Source organism: Dasypus novemcinctus, chromosome 31 (assembly GCF_030445035.2).
Source record: "Dasypus novemcinctus isolate mDasNov1 chromosome 31, mDasNov1.1.hap2, whole genome shotgun sequence".
Taxonomy (NCBI): domain Eukaryota; kingdom Metazoa; phylum Chordata; class Mammalia; order Cingulata; family Dasypodidae; genus Dasypus; species Dasypus novemcinctus.
The window spans coordinates 24685283-24699264 of NC_080703.1; positions in this window are offsets into that span (position 1 = coordinate 24685283).

Below are 13982 nucleotides of genomic sequence, written 5' to 3' on the forward strand. Positions count from 1 at the left end.
ACTTGGGTGATAAACTCTCCTGGTAAAGGCCACCTTAGCTGGCTGAAGGGCTAGTCTGTAGGAAAATGAACTGTCCAAAAGAATTCACCGCATTTCCCCCCACCCGGCCCTGCAGGACGTGGGCTGGGGTCCCGGGCACATCCCCAGCGCCCTCGTCTGGGTGTCCTCTGCTCCCCCTGCTGCGCGCTCCCAGGTCCCGCCAAGCTCCGGGTGCTCAGGGCGCTGGGGAAGGAGCCAGCCCAGCCCCCACCGCCGCCCCCAGGCACAGGCCTCTTCCCTGCGGGGGACGGGAGGTTGTTGGGGGGAGGGGGGACGAGGACAGTCCTGGGGGGGAACGGGGCAGGAGATGCAGGAGAGGGACGTGAGACCCGGAAGGCCCGGGGCGTGGAGGAAGGGCATCATAAGGATTCCATTTCATGTACTTCCCGCCCCCTCGTTGTTCGCGCCCCCTACCTACCTCTTCTCTGTGTCCCTTCCTTTGTGTGTCTTCTGTTTTGGAGGCCCCCGGAACCCCGGAACCCCGGAACCCAACGGGGTCCTCCATGGGGGAGGGAGGCGCCAGATCGCCAGAGTCACTTTGGCCTCCCTTCATCCCCTCTTTCTCCCTCTCTGTCTCTCTTTCCTTCATTCTCTTTTGAATGAGTAGTTTTAAGTTTTGGTGATGTCAACTTTATCAGTCTGTTGTATTTTTTCTTTTTATGGTGTATACTTTTTTTTTTAAAGATTTTATTTAATTTATTTCTCCCCCTCCCTCCACTGTCTGCTCTCTATGTCCATTTGCTGTGTGTTCTTCGGTGTCTGCTTGTATTCTCTTTAGGCGGCTCCGGGAACCGATCCTGGGACCTTCTGGAGTGGGAGAGAGGCGATCACTCTCTTGGGCCACCTCAGCTCCTTGGTCTGCTACGTCTTCCTATTTTCTCTTCTCTGTGTCTCCTGTTGTGTCATCTTGCTGTACCAGCTCTCTGCATCGGCTGGCACTCCTGCACTGGGCGGCTTTCCCGTGCTGGGCAGCACAACCGCGTGGGGTGGCATTCCCACAGGGGCCAGCACTCAGTGGGCTGCTCAGCACATGGGCCAGCTGCCCTCACCAGGAGGCCCTGGGCATCGAACCCTGGACCTCCCATATTGTAGGCAGGAACCCAATTGGTTGAGCCACATCCATTTCCCATATGATGGGTACTTGTGTTGTTGAATCTAAAATATCTTTTTCTAAGTTTTGTTTTTCTTTCCCATAAATGGAATTAGAAATGGAGTTTTTCTGAGTAGTTATGAGAATTAAACTAGATAATACTTTTAAGGCATTTAATTCAGAGCCTGGTACATGGAAAGAGTTTAGAAAGTAACAGTAATCTCTTATTATTTTAAAAAATACTTGTTCCCTCTGTGCACTTTGATCCCATACAATCTGTGAAGCCCTTGCCATCCATCTCTATCTCCATCCATCTAACCGAGTCAAAGTCTCCAGCTTTATGTAGAATCCCGAGTCATAAGTCATTTCTCCTCCTTGCCACCTTCCTCCCCCTTGAATATTAGCTTCTACTTCCTTCTGAAATTTAACATTTTCATCTATTGGGATAGATTGTTGTAGTAACAGCCCCAATCTGTTCATGCCTCCTTATATCCTTGCTTTTTTTTTCTTTTTAAAGATTTATTTATTTCTCCTTCTTCCAGGTCCCCCCGTTGTCTGCTCCCTGTGCCCATTCGCCGTGTGTTCTTCTGTGTCTGCTTGTATTCTCATTAGGCGGCTCTGGGAACCGATCCTGGGACTTTCCAGAGTGGGAGAGAGGCGACCACTCTCTTGCGCCACCGCAACTCCCTGTTCTGCTGCGTCTTCTTATTTTCTCTCCTCTGTGTCTCCTGTTGCGTCCTCTTGCTGCGCCAGCTCTCTGTGTAGGCTGGCACTCTTGTATGGGGTGACTTTTCCTGCGCAAGGTGGCATTCCCATGTAATGCAGCTCCCCTGCATGGGGCCACATTCCTGCATGGGCCGGCACTCCACGTGGGCCAGCTTGCCCTCACCAGGAGGCTCTGGGCATCAAACCCTGGACCTCCTATATGAGAGAGCCCAGTTGGTTGAACCACATCTGTTTCCCTAACCTTGCTTTTGGAGACTCTCCTCTGTCCTCTCCCACTGACTCTGGGCTGGGCCATGTGACTTGCTTTGGCCAGTGGGTCAGTCCCCAGCATGACCAAGCAGAACCCTGAAGGTGTTGAGCATTTGAAGCTTGCCCTCTTGGTGCTCTTGGACAACTCTGACCCCCTAGATTAACCTGCTGGAACATGAGAGATATGTGGCTCCATTTTCCCTCCCACCCACGAGCATCTGGTCAACCAGTGAACGTGTGAGTGAGGCTATACAGGGCCAGCCAGCTGCCAGCGTACCTGCCACCTGACCCGAGAAGAGAAGTGACTTGTCCAGTATCACAGTGAGGGAATGAGGCATTAGGTGAATTTACCCAGTAATATTTATTGGCACCTACTATGCGCCAGCCTGGGGAGACTGCAGCACAGAACAAATGGAGTCCCTCCTTTGAAGGGGGAGACACAATGAGATAAATGAATATGGAGTATGGGCTTTTCCTCCTCGGTACTATAAAGCCAAGAACAGGGCAGGGAACCGTGGGAGAGGGGGTGCTGTTTTAGGTAGATCAAGGAAGGCCTCTGAGGATATGTTTTAGGTTCCTGGGCTGCTCAAGCAAATACTGTGAAATGGATTGGTTTAAACAACGGGGATTTATTAACTCCTGGTTTTGAGAAAAAGTCCCCATCAAGGCCTCATGAAGTGATGCTTTCTTCTTGACGACGGGCATCTGGGGGCTGACTGTCTGTTATCCGTGGCTCCTCTGCCACATGCTTCAATATGTGGCGGCATCTCCCGGTCTCTCATTTCTCTGATTGTTCTGTTCGTGTCCCGGCTCTCGCTTCCTGCAGATTTCTCTGTCTGTTTATACATCCCTCCACTTACAGGGGACTCCGTGAGCAGGAGTAAGACCCACTGAGTGGGAGCACACCTGCTTACCTAAAGGGACCTCCTCAAAAGGTTTTATTTACAGTGGCTTCACCCCACAGGAACGGATTACACGTCAGAATATATTCTTCTGGGGTAAATACAACCTCAAATCACCACGACAGGTGACGCGGGATCAGAAGCAGGAAGGATGTGAAGGAAACACCAGGTAGGTCACTAGGGAAGGTAAAGCCTGCAAAGGGAACTGCACGTGAGCAGGCCCTGCGGTGGGCGTAGGTGGAGCTGTCTTACGAACGGTCGTGTGGCCGGTGGAAGGAGAGGGCAGTGGCCATGCGGGCAAACTTCAGGAAATAAGGTCTGAAATGAAATTCGTACTTAAGACCGTGTATGTCAAAGTTAGAAGTTTGGTTTCATTCTGGATGAGAAACCAATAAAGGGCTCAAGTCAAGGGAATCCCATGATCAGATTTATGTTTCAGAAAGGTCACTGTTTCCTACACTCTGGTTTATTGGACTTACCCTGGCCAGCTAACAGGGAGGTGAAGAAGGTCAACCACCACACCAGGGAGCCAAGAGTGCCGACAACTGAAAGCAGGAGGAGTGCATCCAGCATCCATGTGGAATGTAAGCCCCCTCTTGATCTAGATGTGGAGTGGACACAACCATTCCAAGGTCCACAGGATGGAGGAATAGAGTATGGATTAGAGTGGACTTACTGATATTCTATTCATGAAATATTTGTGATTAGTAATCGGAGAAAATGTGGCATTGGTGTGGAGAAAGTGGCCATGGTGGCTGCTGGGGGTAGGGAGTGGGAGGAAGAGGTGTGATGTGGGGGCATTTTCAGGACTTGGAGTTGTCCTGGGAGGTGCTGCAGGGACAGTTACTGGACATTGTATGTCCTCCCATGGCCCACTGGGTGGACTGTGGGAGAGTGTGGGCTATGGTGTGGACCATTGGCCATGAGGTGCAGTGGTGCTCAGAGATGTATTCACCAAATGCAATGAATGTCTCATGATGATGGAGGAGGTGGTTGTTATGGGGGGAGGAGTGGGGGGAGGGGGGTGGGGGGGATACAAAAAAAAAAAAAAGAAAGGTCACTGTTGGTACTATGGAGAGAAGAGATGACAGGAGAGTGAAAGCGAATCGTAGAGGCGATGGAGCTGCTGATGACCTTGAACCAGGGTTGCAGCAGTGGAGGCGGTAAAGTGCAGTCGCACTCAATATACTGAATTTTATGGAGCCTGAGATCTAATGTATATCAGATAGTCTGTGGTAGTTTTTAAAAAAATATTTAATTATTTATTTCTCACCCTGCCCCCTCTCCCCCGCCGTTATTTGCTCTCGCTGTCTCCTTTCTGTTTGTCGTCTTCTTTTTATTTTTATTTTTTAAGGAGGCAATGGGAATCTAACCCGGGACTTCCCATGTGGGAGGGAAGCACCCAAACACTCGAGTCCCATCCACGCCCTGCTTGTTGGCTTGTCTCAGTGCATCCGCTTGCTAGCTTGCTCGTACTCTTTAGGGGAGTTGGGAACCAAACCCGAGACGTCACGTGTAGAAGGAAGGAAACCACCAGTTGGAGCCACATCAACTTTCCTGTTGGGTAGTTGGTTTTGTTTTTTTTTTTCCTCTCCCCTCCCCACCCCCAATTGTCTGCTCTCTGTGTCTATTCGCTGTGTCTTCTTCTGTGTCCACTTGTAGTCTTGTCCACGGCACCTGGAATCTGTGTCTTTTTTTGTTGCGTCATCTTGCTGCGTCAGCTCTCTGTGTGTACGGTGCCATTCCTGGGCAGGCTGCACTTTTTTTGCGCTGGGTGGCTCTCCTTATGGGGAGCACTCTTTGTGCGTGGGGCTCCCCTATGCAGGGGACACCCATGTGGCAGGCACTCCTTGCGCGCAGCAGCACTGCACGTGGGCCAGCTCCACACGGGTCAAGGAGGCCCGGGGTTTGAACCACGGACCTCCCATGTGGTAGGCGGATGCCCTATCCATTGGGCCGAATGTACTTCCCCTGCTGGGTAGTTTTTGATTACTGATTCAATCTCTTTAGTAGTTATTGTTTTGTTGAAAACTTCTATTTCTAGTTGTGGGTGTTTGTCCTTTTCATGTAGGCACTAAAGCTGTTGGTATATTGTTTTTCATGGCATCTCCTTATAATACATTTTATTTTTTTGGAGTAGGTAGTAATAGCCCCCTTTTCATATTTGTGTTTAGTCATTTGTGTTCTTTCTCTTTTTTTCTTTCTCAGTCTATGTAAAGACATGTTAAGTTTCTTTGATGTTTAAAAAAAATCGGTTTTGTTATTTCTCCTGAGGTGGGTGTGTTTTTAAAAATTTTGATTTCATTTATCTTTGCTCTAATCTTTGTTATTTCCTTTCTTCTTCTTGCTTTGGGTTTAGTGTGTACTTTTTCTTGAACCTCTGGTTTCAAGGTTAGGTCTCTGCTTTGAGACCTTTCTTCTCTTTTATGTAAGCATTTAGAGCTACACATTTTCCTCTCAGCATTGTTTTGGCTGCATCCCATGAGTTTTGCTCTGTTGTGTTTCTTTGATTGTTTTGAGAGTTCTTTATTTCTTTTGGATATAATTCCTTACCTCAGACAGATGGTTTGCAATGATTTTTTTTCTCAAGATATAGCTTGTCTTTTCATTCTCTTTTATCCACCCCCACCCCTCAAATTGGTTTATGCAACTTTAGGAGAAAAAGAAATCAATTACTAGCAGAACTATTAGGTTATTAGGCATTCATTGACAGGTTCCTTCATGTATTCAGTCTATATTAAACATTGTATTATAAGATAGATTAACTAATAGCTCAAAGTACCTATCAATTTAAATGAAAATTACAAAATGTTTGAGACCCTTTTTTTAAAAGATTTATTTATTTATTTTTTATTTCTCTCCCGTTCCCCCCCACCCCAGTTGTCTGTTCTCTGTGTCTATTTGCTGCGTGTTCTTCTTTGTCCACGGCACAGGAATCTGTGTTTCTTTTTTTCGTTGTGTCATCTTGCTGTGTCAGCTCTCCGTGTGTGTGGCGCCATTCCTGGGCAGGCTGCACTTTCTTTCACACTGGGCGTCTCTCCTTACAGGACGCACTCCTTGCACGTGGGGCTCCCCTACGCGGGGGCCACCCCTGAGTGGCAGGGCACTCCTTGCGCACATCAGCACTGCGCATGGGCCAGCTCCACACGGGTCAGGGAGGCCCAGGGTTTGAACTGCGGGCCTCCGGTGTGGCAGGCGGACACCCTATCCATTGGGCCAAGTCTGCTTCCCAGTTGGGACCCTTTTTCAATTGTAAAGGGTATTTGACTTCTAACTCCCATTCTCTGTAGAACAAGACAGGCCATTCCTTTATTGACATGGGTAAAGTACACATCAGCTATGAGCATAAAGTATATCATGGAAACGGAGATCTCTGCCAGTGGAGCTTGAAGAGTGGATGCTGCTGTAGAGTCATGCTCCTTCCTTTGACGTGACAACTGAGCCTGCCTCTCCCTCCACCTTGGGGACTTCTTCAGCACGTGAGAGCCGTGAGGAAGATTATAGTCTCATAACCAAATTACAGCGAAGACATCGGTCCCTTAATTCTGCGTCTTGGGCCACTATTCTCTTGTAACAAATTTACGTTTTCTAGAAGCAGTTATTGTCCAAAGCTGGAAGAATTTAAGTCTTCTCAAATGAGCTTCTGAATGAGTGGAGGGGGGTAAACAAACAAAAAAAAAAAATTAAAGAAGACGAGGTCTGATGGGGAGCAACAAGATAAGAAAATTTTTAAAAAGGATCATAATTTAAAGTTTATGCCAGCTATAAGGCAGGATATTCTGACTTTAATGTAGCATCACATGGCATACTTCTGAGACTATTTCTGGGATGTTCTGTTGTACTTATCTCTGTTTTATACACCCCTGCCCTCCCCAGCACTATCGGGTCATCTGGGTTCAGCTCACATAGCAGAGAAGAAATGGATCAAAGAACTTTAGAAGTAGCTCAAGCAGGAGAGCACTGTCATCTTAGACTATGGAGCCAAATTACTGTTAATACTTGGATGATAAACTCTCCTGGTAAAGGCCACCTTAGCCGGCTTGAAGGGCTGGTCTGGAGGAAAATGAACTGTCCAAAAGAATTCACCGCCTGGAGATGGGCTGTCACTAGGTCCCCTACTGGTGACTTGCAGTGGAGCATTTCCCCCCACCCGGCCCTGCAGGACGTGGGCTGGGGTCCCGGCAACATCCCCAGCGCCCTCCTCTGGGTGTCCTCTGCTCCCCCTGCTGCGCGCTCCCAGGTCCCGCCAAGCTCCGGGTGCTCAGGGCGCTGGGGAAGGAGCCAGCCCAGCCCCCACCGCCGCCTCCAGGTACAGGCACCTCTTCCCTGCGGGCGACTGGAGATTGTCCTGGGAGGGGAGGGTGAGGCCAGTCCTGGGGGGGAGCGGGGCAGGAGATGCAGGAGAGGGACGTGAGACCCAGAAGTCCCGGGGCGTGTAGGAAGGCATCATAAGGATTCCATTTCATGTACTTCCTGCCCCCTCGTTGTTCCCGCCCCCTACCTCTTCTCTGTGTCCCTTCCTCTGTGTGTCTTCTGTTTTGGAGGCCCCGGAACCCAACCGGGTCCTCCACAGGGAAGGGAGGCACCAGATCGCCAGAGCCACGTTGGCTTCCCTTCTTCAGTCTTATTTTAAGTCCCCTTCATTCTCTTTTGAAATGAGAAGTTTTAAGTTTTGATTATGTCAAGTTTATTCATTTCTTGCGTGTGTTTTTTTTGTTGTTGTTGTTGAATATAAAACATATTTCTAAGCTTTTTTCCCCCTTTACATAAAATGGGGACAAAAAAGTAGACTCTCTTTGAGAGGCTATGATAATTAAACAACACAGTATTTTAAAGCTTTTAGTTCAGAGCCTGGTGCATAGTAAGAGTTTAGAAAGTGGTGGGAATCTGTTATTATTTTTAATAATACCTGTTTCCTCTGTGCACTTTAATCACACACCCTCTGTGAAGGCCTTGCCCTCATCTCTAGCTCCATCCATCTGAGTCCAAGTCCCCCGCTTTTTCTAGAACCCTAAATCAGCAATCATTTCTCCAACTTGCCAGCTCCCACCCCCTGGAACGTTCGGTGCTCCTTCCATCTGAATTTTATCACTTTCACTGATAGGAATAGATCGTTGCCGTAATGGCCCCAACGTGTCCATGCCCCCTGCTTCTTGCTTCTTGAGAGTGTCCTCTCACACTGACGCTGGGCTGGGCCATGTGACTTGCTTTGGCCAATGGGCCAGTCCCCAACATGGCCAGGCAGAACACTGAAGGTGCTTGAGCATTTGAAGCTTGCCCTCTTGGCGCTCTTGACAACTGTGAATGCCTGGATTAACCTGCTGGAGGACAAGAGATATGTGGCTTTATTTTCCCTCTCACCCCACGAGCATCTGGTCGACCAGTGAACATGTGAATGAGGCTGTGCAGGACCAGCCAGCTGACAGCGTACCTGACACCTGACCTGAGAGGTGATTTGTCCAACGTCACCCCGAGGGAATGAAGCATTAGGTGAATTTACCCTGCTAATACTTACTGGCACCTACTACATGCCAGCCTGTGGGACAGCAGCAGTGAGCAAACTGGGCCCTGCCTTTGAAGAGGAAGACACACAATGTGCAGGCTCATGAATATGGAGCAGGGGTTTTTACTGCTTGGCAGTATAAAGCTAAGCAGAGCTAAGGAAATAGACTGAGAACCATGGGAGAGAGGGTGCTGTTCTAGGTTAGACCAAGAAAGGCCTTTCTGAGAAGGGTTCTAGTTTCCTGGGCTGCTCAAAGAAACCATGAAATGGGTTGAGTTAAACAATAGAGATGTATGAGCCCTTGGTGTTGAGGCTAAGAGAAAGTCCACACAAAGGCCCCATCAAGGGATGCCTTGCTCATGAAACTGGCATTGTGGGGCTGCCTCCTGTGGTCCTTGGCTCCTCTGTCACATGGCAAGGCACATGGCGGCTTCTCCTGATCTCTGCTTTCTCTTCTGGGTCCACTTGATGTCCAGCCTCTTGCTTCCTGTGGATTTCTGTCTGTTGGAATGTCACTCCACTTATAAAGGACTCCATTAATAGTAGTAAGATCCATAGTGGTTGAGGTGCAACATACCTTCTTACCTAAAGTAACCTCATAGCAAGGTCCTACTTACAATGAGTTTCATACGCACAGGAATCTATTGAATTTAAGAATATATTTTTGTGGGGTATGTACAGCTTCAGATCACCATAGTAAATAGCATCTGAGTGAAATAGGAAAGATGTGAGAGAAATAGCCCTGTAGATATCTAGGGGAAATAGTAACTGTAGCAGTTTGGTATGGTTATGAATTCAAAAATAGATATTGGATTATGTTTGTAATCTGATCGGTACCTGGGTGTGATTAAGTTATGATTGGGGCTTTGATTGGGCCACGTCATTAGGGTGTAGGGACTCACAGATAAAAGACATGGCAAAGGATAGAGTTGAGGGTTTTTGATGTTGGAGTTTTATTGTTGGAGTTTGATGCTGAAGCCTTAAGCTGGAGCCCCAGGAAGTTAGCTCACAGAGGAGAGAGAAGCAAGCCCCAGGAAGAGAGGAAAGCTGAACCCAGGAAGAAACAAGCCCTGGGAAGAGAGGAACCGTGAACCCCAGAGAGAAGCAAGACCCTGGAAGTGAGGAACCCAGGAAGCCTGAGCCCTCGCAGATGTCGGCAGCCATCTTGCTCCAAATAGACTTTGGTGAGGGAAGTAACTTATGCTTTAAGGTTTGGTATCTGTAAGCTCCTACCCCAAATAAATACCCTTTGTAAAAACCAACTAATTTCTGGTATTTTGCATCAGCACCCCTTTGGCTGACTAACACAGTAACAAAGGGAACTGTAGACAAAAGACTTGAGGTGGGAATGTGATAGACTTGTTTGAGAAACAGTAATGTGGCCGTGAAAGTAAAGTGCCATGACCTTGAGGGAAACCTTTTGGAAATAAGTTCAGAAGTGAAATTCTTATGTAAGGCCATATAAGTTAAACTTAGAACTTTGGGTTAATTTGGATAAAGAAACAATGAAACGTTGAAGTGAAGGGAATCACATGGTCAGAGGTATGTTCTAGAAGGATTGCTCTGCCTACTGTGTAGGGAATAGATGGTAAGAAGCTAAAGTTAGAAGCACAGAGAAAACGGAGGTGATGATAGCTTTGTAGGAGTGGAGGCTGTAAAGGGTGGTCGAATCCAAAATACCATATTTTATGGAGTCTGAGAGCTAATGATTATAACATACTATGTGGTGGTTTTGTTTTTTAACCATTTATGTTATTTATTTCCCACCCCCATTATTTGTGCTTTCAGTCTTCTTTCCTTTCATCATCATCTTTTATTTTTTATTCTTAGGTGTCACCAAGAATAAACCCTGGGACTTGCCACGTGGGAGGGTGGTACCCAAACACTGGAGCCACCTCCGCTCCCTTTTTGTTTCATCCTCTAAGTGTGTCATCTGGGTGCCTCAGCTTCCTGCCTTGAAGGTCTTCTCCCGGAGGCCTTGGGAACCCAGCTCGGGCTTTCTAAGTGGTAGGTGGGAGCCCATTTGCTGGAGCCAAATCCAATTCCCTGTGGTGTAGTTTTTGATTACTGATTCAGTTTCTCTATTGGTTATTCCTTTGTCAAGAACTTCTGTTTCTCCTTTAGTCAGTGTGTATAGTTTGTACATTCTGGGAATTTTTCCATTTCATCTAGATTATTTCATTTTTTGGCATACAGTTGTTCAGAGCATCCTCTTATAGTACATTTTATTCCTTCGGGGCTGGTAGTAATGGCTCCCTTTTCATATCTGATTTCATTTACTTGTCAAAATTTTTTTTGTTCTTTAAGGAAAAAACCTTTTTGCTTTTGTTAAATCCCCTGCTTTTAAAAAAAAATTCCTATTTTATTTATCTTCACTCTAATCTTTGTTATTTCCTTCCTTCTGCTTACTTTGGGTTTAATTTGCTCTTCTTTTTCTAGGACCTCCAATTTTAAGGTTAGGTCTCTTTGAGATCATTCTTGTTTTTAATGTAAGCATTTAAAGCTATAAATTTTCCTTTCAGCACTGCCTTTGCTGCATACCATGAGTGTTGGTATAGTGTTTCTTTGTTTGTTTTGAGAGTTTTTATTTATTTTTGATATAAGACCTTTCCTTCAGATATATGGCTTGCAAAGATTTTTCTCACAGTCTGTAGCTTGTCTTTTCAGTCTCCTCCCACCCCCTCCCCATTGATTTATGCAACTTTATTGAAGAAAAATAAATCAATTACTAGCAGAGCTACTAGTTCATCACATGTACAGTGACAACTTCCTTCATTTATTCAGTGTCCTGGAAGATAGATTAACTAATAGCTCCAAGCTTCCTCACAATTTAAATGAAAATTACAAAATGTTTGCGATCCTATTTTGAAATTCAAAGGGTGTTTGACTTTCAATTTCCATTCTCTGTAGAAGAACAGGCCATTCCTTTATTGACTTGCATAAAATACATCGCATGTTCTGTTCTTCTGTTGTTAAAAATTCAATACCAGTTCTCCAGTCACATCAGTTACAGCATAAAGTATATCACAAATTCTCTAATCTCTAACAGTGGAGGCTTAAAGAGTGGATGCTGTTATAGAGAAACGCTGCTTCCTTTGATGTGACAACTGGACCTGCCCCCTCGGAGGACTTCCTCAGCACGTGAGAGCAGTGAGGAACGGCTTTAGTCTCATAACCAAGTTAGAGTGAAGATATTGGCCACATAAACACGTCTTCCATTTTTTAAAAAAATTCTCCGTCATGGGCAACTGTTTTCTTGTATCAGCTTTACACTTTCTAAAAGCAGTTATTGTCCAAAGTTGGAAGAACTTAAGTCTTCTCAGATGAGCATGTGCATGAATGGAGGGGGTAAACAAAAAAAATTAAATTTAAAAAGATGTGGTTTTGATACGGGAGTAGCTGGGTATTAGTCAGACGAAGGGGTGCTGATGCAAAATACCAGAAACTGGTTGGTTTTTATAAAGGGTATTTATTTGGGGTAGGAGCTTACAGATACCAGGTCATAAAGCATAAGTTACTGCCCTCACCAGAGTCTATTTGGAGCAAGATGGCTGCCCACATCTGCGAGGGTTCAGGCTTCCTGGGTTCTTGTCTTCCCAGGGCTCCAGCTTAAGCCTTCAGCATCAAACTCCAACATCAAAACTCCAAGATCAAAACCCTCCACTCTGTCCTTTGCCATGCCTTTTATCTGCAAGTCCCCAACCACCAAGGGGCGGGGACTCAACGCCCTACTGACCCAAGAGGTCTACTTGATTAAGTAATCTAGTAAACTTCTAAATCCAATATAATCTCATATGCCCAGAGGAAAAGACCAGTTTACAAACATGATCCAACATTTCTTTTTGGAATTCATCAAAAGTACACTGGGTAAGAAAATCAAAAAAAAGGAGCAGTCTTTTAAAGTTTATTCCAGCTCTAATGCAGGTTGTTCTGACGTCAAAGTAGCATCACGTGTCATACTTCTGCCCTCTTTCCAGATTTATACTGTTGGACTTATCTCTGTTTCATAAATCCCTACAATCTCTGGCAGTAAGGGACCATCTGGGTTCAGCTCACATAGCAGTGAAGAAATGCATCAAAGAACTTTCGAAATAGCTCAAGCACAAGAGCACTGTCATCTTAGAATGTGGAGCCAAATTACTGTTAATACTTGGATGATAAACTCTCCTGGTAAAGGCCATCTTAGCTGGCTTCAAGGGCTGGTCTGGAGGAAAATGAACTGTCCAAAAGAATTCACCGCCTAGAGATGGGCTGTCACTAGGTCCCCTACTGGTGACTTGCAGTGGAGCATTTCCCCCCACCCGGCCCTGCAGGACGTGGGCTGGGGTCCTGGTCTGGGTGTCCTCTGCTCCCCCTGCTGCGCGCTCCCAGGTCCCACCAAGCTCCGGGTGCTCAGGGCGCTGGGGAAGGAGCCAGCCCAGCCCCCACCGCCGCCTCCAGGCACAGGCGCCTCTTGCCTGCGGGATGGGAGGTTGTCCTGGGGGGGAGGCAGCCCTGGGGGGGAGCGGGGCGGGAGATGTGGGGACGAGGGATGTGAGACCCCGAAGTCCCGGGCGTGGAGAAAGGTCAGGGTTTCTTTTTCTTAAGATTCATTTTTCTTTCTTTCCTCCACCCCCCTCGTTGGTGCTCGCTGTGCTTTCGCTCGTTGTCTGTGCATTTTCTTTTTATGAGGCCTAGAACCAGACCTGGACTGGGCTGTGGGAGGGAGGCGCCCAATTGCCTGAACTGGATCTGCTCCCCTTTAATTTTTTTTTTGTATTACTTTTTTTCATAGACTTTATTTTTTAGAGTACTTACAGATTACAATATAGTTGAACCAAAAGTACAGAACTTTCCCCCGTACCCTCTCTACCCCGTTCCCATACAGAATTTCTCTTCTTATTAACATCTGCCATTAATGTGATATACATTTGTTACAGTTGATGAATCTATAATTTCTACTAATATTAACTGAAGTCTAGTTTACATGAAGGTTTACTCCTTGTTTTGTAGAGTTAATTTTAAAAACTTTTATTTTAGAAACAATTTCAAACTTACAGGACATTTTCAAAGTACTACCAACCTATTCAGGGAACTCTAACATATTCCCACCCATCCAGATTCCCAGGGCCACCAATTAAAAAAAAAACTTTATTGATACATTTTTTTAAAGATTTATTTATTTCTCTCCCCTTCCTCCCCCCCACCCCGGTTGTCTGTTCTCTGTGTCTATTTGCTGCATGTTCTTCTTTGTCCGCTTCTGTTGTTGTCAGCGGCACGGGAATCTGTGTTTCTTTGTATTGCGTCATCTTGTTGTGTCAGCTTTCCGTGTGGGCGGCGCCATTCCTGGGCAGGCTGCACTTTCTTTCGTGCTGGGCGGCTCTCCTTACGGGGTGCACTCCTTACACGTGGGGCTCCCCTACGCGGGGGACACCCCTGCGTGGCACGGCACTCCTTGCGCGCATCAGCACTGCGCATGGGCCAGCTCCACACG